The sequence below is a fragment of the Trachypithecus francoisi genome, unplaced genomic scaffold, assembly GCF_009764315.1.
Source record: "Trachypithecus francoisi isolate TF-2019V2 unplaced genomic scaffold, Tfra_2.0 Lachesis_group17, whole genome shotgun sequence".
Classification (NCBI taxonomy): domain Eukaryota; kingdom Metazoa; phylum Chordata; class Mammalia; order Primates; family Cercopithecidae; genus Trachypithecus; species Trachypithecus francoisi.
The window spans coordinates 31,085,850-31,099,529 of NW_022681462.1; the positions used below are offsets into that span (position 1 = coordinate 31,085,850).

Here is a 13,680-nt window from a genome sequence, read left to right on the forward strand (position 1 = left end):
CAGTCTCTCTCTCTTGCCTCTTGCTCTCTTTCTCTATTTCTGTGTGTGTCTGTGTTTCTCTCTCTCTCTCTCTCTCTCTCTCTCTCTCTCTCTCTCTCTCTCTCTCTCTCTCTCTCTTTCTCTCTCTCATCTTTGAAAACCATCAATATAGGCAAGTATCCTGTATAGAAACCCTTTTAATAGCTGAGGAAATAATACTAAATCCATGTTTGAAGACTGATTATTCTAGACTTGGGGACAACTAAAGGATTGCAGCTAGATGCAGGAGACAAAGTACATGAAATTTCTGTTTTGCCTTAAGTCTGGTTTTCTTTGAGTGCTGGGTGATTATATTAATATTGTGGTGTTGGAGGACCTAAGTGTAGGAATTTAAGGATGTTTCTCCAGAGGTTTCCAATATATGGTTGCTCTGAACGTTTGGTGAAATTTCCATATCAAACCAAATGGAAATGCTTTTTGAGTCATATTTCATAATCTGATGCTTTTTTTTCTAGTTCCTAAATAACTTTAGGGAATTAATGATATTTCTTTTTGTTTCAAATAGTTCACTATTTTTGGAGGTTTTGTTTATTTTGGTTTCTTGTTTTCCATTCATTTAAAAAGTATTCTAAACAGACCGAGGAGGGTCAGTATTGACTTCTCTGATTTGGCATCCCCAGCACCTAGCAGAGTGGGAGCATAACTTATGGTATGTACTTCATAATGTTTTATTGAATGAACAAATACATGGAGCAGTAAATTTCAACAAGGAATTTACAATCTAGGAAGAAAATTCAAAAGTTTTGCCAAAAAGATTTTTTGGCCTCTATTTGCCTGAAGTCCAATGCTTTTTAGGTTCTTGGGTGAACTCTGGGCAGGTGCATTTGCTTGGCAGTGACTTCTGGATACATGTGATGGTAATGATATTTGGATGAATTTTGGGAGAGTTTTAACATTCAAAATGAGTAGATGTATTTTATTTTCTTAAAAACTATTTCTATCCCCAAACAAGAAGAAGAAATTGAGCATTAAAATTATCTTTATTAGATGACCAGCATATGGTGTCACTGTGAGGGTCAAGTTGTTTTCTTTACTTCTTTATATGCTATAGCTTTAAATCACTTTTAAGCAATGGAGTTTCCACAGTGTCACCTGGGAGACAATTGGGTGTTGTAACCAATATCTTAATTAGATAATTTACAGCACATTTACATTACAGGGCTGTAATAGACTGTGCCCTGTGGTTTCTTGCACTCAGAAGGTAACTTTCCATGCTCCATATTGAATTGTAGTACAATTATTGTTGGGTTTCCCCTATCTTATAAAAAAGCAGGGGTATAGCTTCTTGTTTTAGGAAGTGTTTTGATTTTTCCATCACTGAAAAAATATAAGGTTTTCAGTTCCAGTTCCAGGGAAACACCCCTAGAACCTGGACATTCAAGACATGGTTTGCCTTGATTCTCTAGACTCCGTTATCATGAATAGACTGGGGCTGTGAAGTCATTGATGGAATGACATTCAAAGGTTCAATCTGTATCAGACTGTCTTATCTTGCAAATAGCCATTGGAAATTTTAAAACTAGTTTCATCAGTACTAGTTTTGAAATTCCCCAGCCAGAATGGATCTGGACTGAAACATTTTGTTACGGGAGCATTGTTTTAACCTACTTGGTTCTATTAACTGCTTCAGTAGGCTGCTTGGCTGACACACTAGCAAGCTGAAAAGAGATCTTCAAGACTCTGGGTCACAGAAGAGAGTTAGAACCATTGAAGTTTCTGTATTTGCCTACAGGGGTTAGGACCATGCAGAAGATGTGCATGTAAATTCTAAGCATCTCCAGTCAAATTGAACATATTGGCTTAATGTCTAGGGAATAAGGCAATGTCAGAGAAACATGAGAGAAGGAAGCATTCCTGTGTTCTCTTTATTTTCAATAGGATGTTCTTGAATAGTCATTTTTGGAAACTTTGTCAGAGTCACCAGCCTTGCTGGAATATTCTTACTTCAATATATGTGTAATTCCATGTGGTATTATTTGAGTAAGGGACCTTGCTATTTCTTGCTTCCTATATTATACCAGGCTTCTTTACCAAACTTTACATTGTATTTTTTCATTGTGGGTTAAAGGCAATACATTTATGAATTTTTAATATTCCTGTCAAGATCTTACAAGAAGAAATTACTTTGTGAGGTATGTAGGGATGCTAACAGTAGGTTGGGAAGTGGATCATAATCTCAAAATAGTAAATGCTAGCTCAGTGGCTTTCCCACAGAGAGGTAATGTATCTCTATGAGACAAGAGCATTTGTAGAAGAGGGTTTATTTGCAGCTCTTCACCCACTGCCTTCCTCTGCACCAACCCCATCTCCTGGGCTCCCCTGGAATCACGTTCTCTAAGTACATCCTCAGGAAGACCTGCATTACCAAGGAAAAGATAAAGGTCTCTTTCTTTGCCCTCAATCCGTTGTTTGTGATGGGATTTAGGAGCAACTCAGAAAGGAATGACAGGAACTATTGAGAAGTTGACAGGGGGAAATAGAAATGAAATCACAGAACAAGAAAGCAGGAAGGCACTCTAGTAATCATCTGGTAGAAATACCACCCAGTGCTAGAACTGTTTCTGTGACATTTCTGATAGATGTCCTCTGTTGGACATTTTCATTGACTCAGAACACACACAATGCTTCTTACAGGCACCGCATTCTTTTGTTGCAGAGCTCTAATTTTTAACGAAGTCCTTTTTATTTTTCTATTTAATTGACTCCAGATCTCTCTTTTAGGATGTCCAACCCATTGCCCTTGGCTCGTTATATATGACAATACTCTTCTAAGTCCAGGAACACACAATCAGCTCATGTTGAATTTGTCAAAGAAAACTTCAGTGTAATAAGCAGTTATTATATTGCTTACTGACTTGATTAATGGAAGCAAATTTCTGGAGAAATCATGCTTTCCACACACCTTCAGGATGGTATAAGACAATCCTGCATGAATACATTAATTAACTACTTAAGGAATTTTCTACCTGATTATGGCTTATTTTACTTACTGTCTGGTTGGCAGTTCCTGAGGCACTCATGTAAATAAGCAAAGGAAATGGTCAGGGGAATTACTTATATTTCGCCTCCACCTGTGATGTTCTGTGATGTTTTAGGTACAGGAATGAAGATGAAAAAAATTGTGAAGGCAAGTGTGGCTCTCAAGGCATAGCATTGAACTATATGACCAACAAAAGGAACATTACAAAGTGGAATTTTGGTATGAGTGGGATTCCTAGAAGAAGCCGATAGTAATATGTGAGTGATTGTTGTGAAAAATGTTTGAGGGGTAAGTTGAGGTAAAACTGATAGAAGACCTTAAGTGGCCAAAGAGGAACTAAGATATCTTTTTATGAGCATGGAAAGCCCATTGGTTATTCTAGATATATCAGTGAGAATAGGCCAAGTTAAGGTGAACCAAAATCTTTCAAATTTCACAGTCTTGATGCAGCAGATGCTTTCTTATTCATTTTCCATGACCAATCTTGGTTGGTAAGGGCTCTGCTCACCACAGTTGCTCAGTGTAGTCTTGTGTCCTCAGCTTATGTTCCTGCAATCAGTGGGGAAAGAAATATGGCCCATAATGCACTGTCCCTCAGAGCTTCCTTTAGAAGGTGTCAAACATTTTCTCTGTTCACATTTTGTTAGTCAAAGCAGGTCACATTGCCATGCCGAAGTTAAAAGGGTGCAAAGACATCCAATCTTAACCGTGGTGCAAAAAGAGAACACAGACATTTCCTAACAGTTCTAGTAACTTCCACTTCAGAGCACAAGAGAGAAATTACGGGGAAAAAATAAGGCCTGTGGTGGTGCACAGTTATGTATGCACACCTGTCTTCCTGAGACATCTATAATGGTTGAATTCTAAAGGCTGAGTGATTTTGAAAAGGTTTAGTTTGTTTAAAACTTTAGAGGGATTTACTAAAGCCATTATTTCACCCTACTTTTTGCATGTTGTCTGTCTCTGGATCTTTTTTTCAAGTTCTCTAGCTGCACCTATATTGATGAGTTACCTCGGAATGATATGGAGAAGGGCCTTTCATGACTACTTATAAGGTTCCCTCTTTGTGTCAGTTTTGCTCAGTATTTTTATTAGTGACTTGTATTAAAGAGAGAAAAGAGAGAAGGGTGAGGGAAGGTCTGATGCTGACTGAATCTACATAAGGCAGCAGGCTGGCTCAGAGAGTTAACACAGCACAAAATTCAAATTGATCTTGATGGAACATGTATGCCTGCAGTTAAACTTAGCAAGAAAGCATAACACTGTATTTAGATGTTTTGTAAATCACCTATATATGCAGACGTTTGGGAATATCTGACTTGAAATCAGTGATTCTAAATCCTCCTCAGAGCCATCATCTTGTTATAAGTGATAGAAGACAGTAGGGTGATTTGGCGATTTAAAAAAAACAATACTTTCTTGATTAATGAATTTGACCCAAATGTTGCAGATTCTGGCATTAGTGGGTACTCAAAAACATCTATCAAACAAATGAATAAATGAATTAAAACAAGGATAGGTATTTTCTAGGTTTCCAAATGAAACACACACATGTTTAAGGACAATTAAAGTTCCTTCCTTCTATAGGAGAAACCCATGTTTGTTCTAAATAACCAAAGGCCACACAGACAACGTTTCTATTTTTGCTGATTTAAACTGTTGAAAAAAGTGAAATGCACCAAGATAAATAAGCAAACTAAGGAGATGGTAAACTGGGGTCATTAAAAGACCCAGTTAATTTGATCCAGAAATTCTTGGTCAAAGACTTGATTATTTGGACACCTCATTGTGAAATGTGGAATCAAAATTTGGGAGACAGCAACACAGTGGGCAAAAGGGCTCTGACTTAGGAATCATGGAATTGGGTCTTGGTTCTGGCTTTACCATTTACTCACCTTAGGACCCCGGGCAAGGCATCTAACCCCTGTAACTGAAGTTACTAAGTTAACCCTAGCTAACTTAGGTTATTAAGTTTTATCTATAGGCAAAGGCTTGGAATGTGTAGACTGGGGTGAAGCCTGCCCTGCCAACCTCACAGAGCAGTGGTGAGAGCTAAGTGATATAATGTACAGGAAAGCACCGGGTAAATTGCAAAGCATTTTACAAAGATAGGAAGCATTATGATGACATTTTCCAAATGGCCTCAAGAAACTGATTTGGTTGTGCAACATAAACATACTACTGGGAGGCCGCGATTACCAGAGTCTCTATCAGAGACTTTTCAGAATAAATGCAGTGACTCAAATGTGTTTCCAGATGATGCTTTGAGGATTACTAACAGAGCAGCTATTACAAAGCAGTCAGACCCACCGGCCCATGCCCTAATCCTATTATAAGACAGACCAGATACCACTTACTTTGCTATGTCAACCTTCCTTCGACTGATAGTAACAATTGTTAGGCCTGTTATAAAAGGCAAGCTGAACAGTGGGGAAGGCATTTCACAGCAAGTTAGCAATTGTAGCCTTGCAAATTCTAATTGTCTACACCTTCAGGGTGTAGACAATTGTGTGGTGACTTTCTATTTATATCCTGAAATAAGGGAAATAAAACTGAAAACCTAAGTGATATAAGAATACACGGGCACAGAACATCACTGGACAACTCCCATCAAGTTGAGTAGTATATACTGAGAAAACAGGTAGAAAGGTGATGTGTGCGATATATGTCTGTTTACAGTAAGAAACTGAGGTCCAAGCTAGTTACAAGGAAACAGGTCAAATCAAAAAGTATAACAGCTTAACCCACAAGCAGATATGCAGGTCTGTGTAACTGCGGGATGGATTTTTCCTGTGAAGTGGGTCTGAGGCTTTTTATGTTTCCTTCTATTTGAAAGTAGCCTTCTGGGTATAGCGAAGTTCTCTAGCCTGTGTGGGCTGTTCTCTGGAGTGAGCGGGGTTGGCAACCCTGAGGAAAATGAAAGTTCTCTAAGGTAGCACTTCTCAAATATTAATGTGCATGTAAATCACCTGGGCATCTTATTAAAATGCAGATTTTATTCAGTATGTCTGGTCTGAGGCCTGATATCTGCATTTGTAACAAGCTCCTAGGTGATGCCCATATGGCTGGTTGACAGCCCCCTCTTGGAGTAGCAAGGGAACTGTCATAATTCCAGTCCTGGCACAGAGGTGTAAGGCAGACTTGGCTTTTTCCTCTCTCTCTCTTTCTCCCTCTCTCTCTTTTCACTCCCTAGTCTCACTTTATCATTCTATCTTTGATACAACTGAAAATAGTTCTGAAGTCTTAACAAGAATGAATATGAATGGGCTGAATCACGTATTAATCACTTCAGCCCTTGCCGACCACCTGGTTCTCGGGGCAAGGAACTACCAGTTCTGAGGCCCTTCTTGTTCATGGAAAGGTGGCTGTGCTATTCCAGCAGCACAGGAAACGATGAACCTCAGAAAGTACCCTTAAGTTCAGAAAAACTCACTATTTAAGATGTAATCATCCTAATATCAGTATTTTGGAGGAGAAATAAAATTCCTGGTTAAGCTGGAGTTGATAAGTATAACCAATAATAATAATAATAATACTTGTCGTTTATTCAGGGCTCACTGTCTGCTATTTGTTTTACTGAAATCATCTTACTAAATCCATATATGATTCCTACAAGGCAGACACTATGTAATTATCTATATTTTATGAGTGAGGCATCTGAGCCTCGAATTAAAGCCCAGCCTCTGAACCTCACTGCTACCCTCCCTGTTGACATGACCAGGCCACATTTTAGCCTAAGGCTGTCTTGTCCCTTATTGGTTATTTGCATGACTAAATACTATGGGTTCAGCATATATTTGTGGAATTAGTGGGAGTAGACATATTCATTCAACAAGTCTGTACTATATATTTAAATATAAGCTATTATATTGGGAATGCATACAGTATACTTTCTGTTGTTTGTTTCTTCTTTAAAAAATATTTGCCTTGAGTAGGTACTTTGGTTATTATTTTGGTTTTGTTTTAAATCAAGACAAGATTATATGCACATAGATGCTCAATTGGTATTTGTTCAATTATGGGAGAAAAGAAAGAAGGATTGAAAAGTGAAGTTGTTCAACAAAGCGAGAGTTGTCACTTGGGCCACTTTATCTTTAGAGGAAGAAGAACACTCAACATGTTTGAAAGACCCTGAGACTTTGTGTGGCTTAAATCACTGTTAACTGAGACCTACAGCTCTTCTGTTTGTGTTTCTTTCCTGTCAGACAGAGGTTTCTGTGCATATAACGTTCCTACTCCTGCTTGGAAATTTATAATAGACAACAGCAAATTGGAGAGCATGATCAGTGGAGGGGAAAATAAACCCATTTCACAGTATTTAGCTCAGTGTTTCCCATCCTGATTACACCAGATAAACTTTCATGCATGGAAGACCTATTACCCTCTCCAGGAGGCCCATGAAAAGTTCTTTGGCGTGTACCATTTTAGAGGAACTATTTCTCCCTCCTTAGCTGTTTTTTTCTGAATTTGATTTTCTTAGTGGGGGAGTCCTGTAAATTCTGGATCTCACAGTGTGTGCCAGTTTTTAAAATGGACTCTTCTAGAATTGTGGGAGCAAAAGTGGGAATTCCAGTTGTTGGAAAATGTAGAGCTAGACTCTAAAGACAATCTATATTCTCACTTCCATTGAGGGTTTCTCTGGAAGTCAAAGAAAGGAGTCACCAATAAAGCAAAGACATAGGTCAAAGGACAACCAGGGTCTTAGCAACTCAGTTTCTTCTTTAGTGCCCTCCCCTTACACCCCACACTCCCTTTTGCATTTTGGGGGTTCTTTGCCCTGCATGCTAAACTTGACCTTGAAAGTTCTCTCTTCCTTCCAACCAGTTACACTCATGGATGCTTTTTTATTTTAAGGATTTCACTTCTTTCACCATAGTGAAATAAAAGAAACAATAAAATGCAAAAAAAAAAAATTAGTAAAATTAAATTAAGAAATTTCTCTAGCAGTGAGCCTTGACCTATAGTTTCTGACTCCGTTTTACAGTGAAAGCACCATTTGGCCTCACCCACTCCCTTCATTATAAGTATTGTCAGCAATTTACCACCCCACTCTGCTTTCTCTTCATCAGACCTTGCTTTAGGGAAGATCCAAGGGACACTTTTCCCAGTGTCCTCATCTTCCCAGCCAGCGGCTACAAACTTAAACAAATGAACAAACAAGTTATTTTGTGTCAAGTGGGAAATGTGGATCTCTGGGGCCCTCCAAGCTGGAGGACTTTCATTTCCCCAGCTCTCCCCAGTTCTCTGCCTTTGCCAAAACTGATGCCCTCAGGTGTTTTCTGTCATCCAGTCAGGGTGTTAAAATGTTGAGTCTATAAAACATTGTTGATCTGCCAGGATGTGGGATGTTCATTCAGGGTGTCCTCAAGAGAGGTTTGTCAAATTGTAACTTAGAAGTTAAAGTGTAGAGATGGTGGTGACCATAGTGGAGAATCTCTGTGTGTGTGTGTGTGTGTGTGTGTGTGTGTGTGTGTGTGTGTGTATGCATGCGTGTGTCTGTGTGTGCATGCCTGTGTGTGAGTTTTGCTTGTGGAACACAGTCTGTGTGCTTGTATGTATGTGTTTGCATATGCTCAGTGGGTGCTTGTGCGAGGCCCCTGTGGCCAAGGAGACAGGACTGAACTAAATAACTAAAGAATAGACAGGCAGTCTGCTTCTTGCTACTACAAGCACCATAGGAGGACCATAGTAGGAATACTGTACAGTGATCACAGGGCTGTCCTGGACTGAAAAGTCTGGGAAGCACTCCCTTTGGGTGCCTCTGGTAAGAATTTGAAAGTTAGTTGTTGTTAATTTGTTCTTAGCTTCAGAGCATGAGGATGCTTGTGAAATACATAGCAAGTGGCCCATGGGGCTCTTTCCAAAGTGAGTTAGGATGTGTGTTCAGTTCTTGAACCTCATCTTATACAGCATGTACTTGTGTGTGAATATGAGCTCAAAATTTCCATAAAAGAAGTTTATATAAGAAAAGGTGGAAGCCTTTTCAGGGATATGCAAAGATGGAATTGATAACAACATGAGGCTGAAAATATTCATGTGTAGGTTGGATGATTCCCTGCATGAGTATCATAGACGTAATCCAAACATCACATAATGAATTGAGCCTGTAAGTCCTTTTCCAAAGCTAAGATTCAAGTTTTTGTTTGTAGCTCTAATATGCTCTCTCTCATTTTCTTTACATTGAATTTTCTGGAGAAGATGAATAGAATGTCAGTAATGGTCAGGAGAAGAATTATCAGCAGAGAATGTTTTAAAATTGAAAGTACTATATTGCTTTTTTTTTTTAAATGTTTGGTCTATTTCATGTCTTCACATAGATTTGAAATTGTATTAACACATGAGTGTCAGAGAGGTATAATCTCATCTAAATTTCAGCATTAGACTCCAAGTAGTTTTAAAGTTTGATTAAACATGCTTATAGTAATTAGATTCAAAGCTTTTGGAATTCCAGCAGTTTTTTGAAGGATTCAGCATCTAATGATGTAAAATAAATTGCAGGGCTCTTGGTCAGTGAATAAGCACTTTTTGCAGCTAAGAGCTACAGTTTATCAGTAGGACTCGTTACTATTCGACTTGTTTTCTAGCTTTCTTTGAAGGTTTAAGGACCATTGTCCACCCACACATCAGGTTTAGTCACAGGCTATTATGAAAAGAAATAATTATTTTTCCAAGGTCTTCAGGACCAGATTCAGTTTTGGAAAATGAGCTGATACGATGGTCTGTGCCCTATCTTATCAGTCAAAAATGCTAAAATGTGTAGGACGCAGAAAAGTTGTAAAAATGATTAGAGAATTCTGATGGTAGCTGTAGGGAGTTGGGCTAGAGCCAGCATGGTGCTCACTGTCTACAGTCTGGTGTAAACCAGGACAAAACTGAACACCTGGGCTAGAGTTAGGACAGAGCCCCAGGAACCAGGTCAGATTGAAGGGGTATCATGCCAAAGACATCTGAAGGAGATGCCAGAAGAGCAAGGCGAGGCTCCCTAGCCTCATTTCAGCTGTGAGGTGGTGGGATACCGGGAACATCAGAAAAAATGGAGCACAAAGTAGTTGGAAGTTTGGGCTTCAAGACAATATTGAACCTATGAAGCCAAATCAATCACTTGGTTTCAAGAAGAAAGATTGGACAAGACAGGAGCATATCCTAATCAATTTATGCAAATCCTCTGTGAGACAGGATCCTCTGGCCATCCAAATTGTTGTTTTAAGTTAAATTTTTGTTTTAATTTTGATGCTTTTAGAAATACCCCATATTTGTTACCTTTGTTTTCTCTTTTTATTAGCCGAAAAGCTTTTTTGTGCTCAGGAAATGTATCTTATTTACTTTTGTGTCTCTAGCAGTCACCACAGATGATCATTATTAATAGGTGTGTGTGTAAATTATGGTTCACCTTGCATTTGAACTGCCTCTGGGATTCCCTTTTAGTGGAGTTCCTCTAACCCAAGATCCTCTTGGGTTTCTGATCTGGAGATCATTAGACAGTGGTCTCCTAGAACAAGGCAGTTCAGCCATTGTAACTCTGCACAGGTGCAAATAAGTAGTTGTATAGCAAATATATGTCACAAGAATAAACTTGCATTCCTCATCAATAGGAGTCAAAGAGATAGCTCCCTTTGTACTGAATAGCAAGTACAAATAAAGTTCTAAATTCAGTAGAAGAAAACAGGCAAACACCCATCACCTTAGTCCCCTCCTTCCCTGTATCTTAAAGCTTTCCCACGTTGCCTTGAGAATGTGGTTTAAGAATCTGAGTGGACTTTCTTTAGAGTGATGAAAGGTTTAGGGTAAGAAACTGGCAAAGTGTATTGACAATTCCTCTTCAGTGACATGAGAAAAGAACTGTTGAGAGCATTGCTTCATTTCAACATTTCTTTTTCTTTTCTTTTCTTTTTTTTTTTTTTTTTTAACATAGAAGACTGCCCATCCTACCCTGCTAACCTTTCCAGGAAGACAAGATCATTGCCATGGTTACAAATTGCTTAATCAATAGTCTAGGAAACAGTAGCAGCCACTGCTTACTGGTCTAGCTGTTGCCAAGGTCTCTTATTGAGGAGAATGTATCTTCTCCTTCAGCTCCTATTATCATGACAGCTTCTATTCCATCTGGAGATTCCCTTGGATGGGATAAAATAAACTTAGATGATTTGAAGAACAAGCATTAAGGGTCAGATAGCTTATTTTAAAGCTCAAATCTTCATTAAATTATACAGGCATATTTTATAAACACCAATTAAAAATGCTAACATGAAGACAAGGATATAGACATTTGTTTTAAGTTATTCTTGAAAGAATTGCTTCAATTCTTATGGTGGTTGGAAAACACAGATTCATTAAGAATACGTCCTGACTAACAGTTAATTTTCTTTTTCTACCAGTTTTACCATTTACTAGCTGAGTTTTTAGTAGCTTAGTTTTCTGGACCCCAGAAAAAGCTAATGAGATCTTAGGTTACATCAATAAGTACAAAGTGGGCAGACCAAGGGAGGAGATCGTCCTGTATCTGCTTAGTTACAACCCTGCATGTTGGATACATTGATAAACTCGCAGATATAGGAAGAAAGTGAGCAAAGTTGTTTAGTGGTCAGAAATCCTCTCTTGGGAGAAACAATTGAAGCAACCAATTTCATTCAACCTGGAGATGAATTTACTCAGGAGAACCATGTTAAATATCTTTGGAGATTTAAATGACTGGTATATAGGCAAGGGGCTGAGTATTAATGTATTATCAGAAGGCTGAAGAAGTTCCAGTGTGGTGCATGGTCACCAAAATGCAGATTGCAGATCAGTTTAGAGAATTTTCAGCAGAGTCATCTAAACTTCATATTTCTGGTGCTTCCATCATAGGTACAATTGCCAGGTTTGCTTATGTTTTTACTCTCTCCTTCAGAAAAAAAAAATTATCAAACTGTGATTTATCAAATCACATTTATCAAACTGTGATCTGGAGACAACCTGCTACAGATTCAGGGGGTGGAGAGATGGAAGATGGAAGAACCAAGAGAGACAGTAAAAAATCATATTACTGGGCCCGACCCTAGAACTACAGAGTCAGAGTCTTTGTCTTTGTAGCCGTTGAATTTTCCCTTTTTTTTTTTTTTTTTTTGTTGTTGTTGAGATGAAGTCTCGCTCTGTTGCGCATACTGGAGTCCCATGGCGCAATCTCAGCTCACTGCAGCCTCCACTTCCCAGATTCAAGCAATTCTCCTGCCCCAGCCTCCCAAGTAGCTGGGATGACAGTTGCCCCTACGCCCAGCTACGTTTTTTTTTTTTTTTGTAATTTTAGTAGAGATGGGGTTTCACCATGTTGGTCAGGCTGGTCTCGAACTCCTGACCTCAGGTGATCCACCTGCCTTCATGTTGGTCAGGCTGGTCTCAAACTCCTGACCTCAGGTGATCCGCCCATCTTAGCCTCCCAAAGTGATGGGATTACAAGTGTGAGCCACTGCTCCCGGCCATGAATCTGAATTTTAAACAGGTTTTACTGATACTTACTAAAGTTTGCAGTCACTATAGGTAATACATCCTGAATTCCAACAAGTGGATCATTCTTCAAATACTGCTTTAATTCCTGGTTCAATAATTTACTTGTTAGCTTTCTAAAGTTTAAATTCCTCACAAGTAGTTTGAGTAGCCTTGATAATTTTGTCTGTTTCAATTTTTAAGGTTCTCTCCAGCCACCATCATGCCTGTCCTTCAAGTCTTGGTATCTTCGTAGAATGTCTTCAAGCATTTTCTATTTACTATATATTTTTTTTCACACATTTTGAAATCCTTCTAGTCAGTGTCATGAGACTACTCTTGAACTTTGTGAGTTCCACTTTCACTTGGGGCATGCAGGTCTTCTCTCTCCAACCGGTAAGAGGAGTCTTGGAAGCACCTGGCATAGGGCCCAGCCCAAGATATTCCAGGTGTTTGGTGCTTAAAGCAACATTTTAGGTTGTTTATGGCAACTCATCATCTGAGGCTTGAATCTCTTGTATCAAGTGGTTAATCAAAGTCCAACACTCTCATCAACATTGGTAAAAACCTTAAACCTTCTGAGCATACATCTTCCACCTCCAGCTTTGGAGAAGTTGGACCTAAGATATTTTTTTCATTTTGAGCAAAGATCATTCTCCCTCTAACTTCCACTTGTCAGTCTAGGAGTCTGCTGAGTCTTCATAGAACATACTTCATAAATGCCTGCTATAAAAACATCCCTTTGTTTCTCATAAGCCTCATTAAACTTACTCTCCTGATGTGTTTATGGGACTTCTTGCTGTTGTAAGTCTGATTAGAAAGGAGAGGATCGTTCGATATGAAATAAAATATCCAAGTGAAATGATGTCCTTTTACTTTTTTGAGAAATATCTAGTGGATATTTCAGAGGATTTAAAATAGCTCTTATATTTCCCTACCCTTAGCATATTAACTACCACAACAAAAAGGTTTGTAAAGTGTCCATTCTGATGCATTTCCCTTTGATAATACATTCACAGTGAACATTCTAAAGTGCTTTGTGATTGCCAGATGACAGCCCCACACTTTCAACATAAATTCTGTAAGAGCCAAGTTGATAACATTGAAACAGTTGACACTGTACATTATGATTTTAATCTGCCAAACCATCTTACACTGACTCCTAAAATTAAAAATAAATATCACACCTATGGCAATTTTCA

General features: G+C 38.6%; 1 protein-coding gene across 3 annotated transcripts in view; it reads left to right on the plus strand.

The window, feature by feature from the left end:
* CTNNA2 (catenin alpha 2) overlaps positions 1 to 13,680 on the plus strand; it is a 1,168,663-nt gene that overhangs the window by 606,189 nt on the left and 548,794 nt on the right. The gene's annotated exons all lie outside the window — the stretch shown is intronic.